This window comes from Cervus canadensis, chromosome 12, assembly GCF_019320065.1.
Source record: "Cervus canadensis isolate Bull #8, Minnesota chromosome 12, ASM1932006v1, whole genome shotgun sequence".
Lineage (NCBI taxonomy): Eukaryota > Metazoa > Chordata > Mammalia > Artiodactyla > Cervidae > Cervus > Cervus canadensis.
The window spans coordinates 23,579,700-23,580,417 of NC_057397.1; positions in this window are offsets into that span (position 1 = coordinate 23,579,700).

The following is a 718-nucleotide window of genomic DNA, read 5'->3' on the forward strand; positions in this document are numbered from 1 at the left end:
GTCATTGAGAAGCCTTTTCATAATTTCCTTGATGTACAGTTTTGTTCAGGTGACTTAATGGAGTATTTTAAATGTCAGTAACGTTTCCACATGCATCTTTTTGATGAGCAGGAGGTTCTGAGTTGTAGCAGTGTTATCTCTGTGTCCCATCACAGATTCAGTTTTCATTCCACCAAAAAAAAGTGCAGATTTTTCTTCACTTTCACCACAGTGGACCTCTGAAAACATTGTCATGATATGTGTTGTTGATAAAGTGCCTCAGGATTTCTCCTTAAGAGTTTTTATCCCTGGCCAGTGATGCAAATAAATGTGTCCAATGTTGTCACAAAGGCTAAGAAACATTTTCTGTAATCCTCTAATTTTAAAGTATCTTTTAACTCCAAGTAAACATTACGTAAAAGGAGTCCTGTTGCATACGTGTGTGTATGTGTGTGTACAGCACGTGTAAATTACTCATGTAGCCCATAAGTAACAACTAGTTATAATTTACTTATGCTTAACAATTGGGCCTCTTTAGAATTTATAGCTGTGATAGCTCTGAAGAAAGGGGAGGATGGCTTTTTTTAGAAAGTTTGAACTTGATGGTTTATTTTCTTTGAGACAAGTATTTCCATGTTAAAAACAAGAGTATAGTCCATAATGGAACCCCTAAATGCTAATGTCACCAAATGTTGACTTAATTACAGCAGAGGCCATCCCAGAAATGGAATCTTCAATG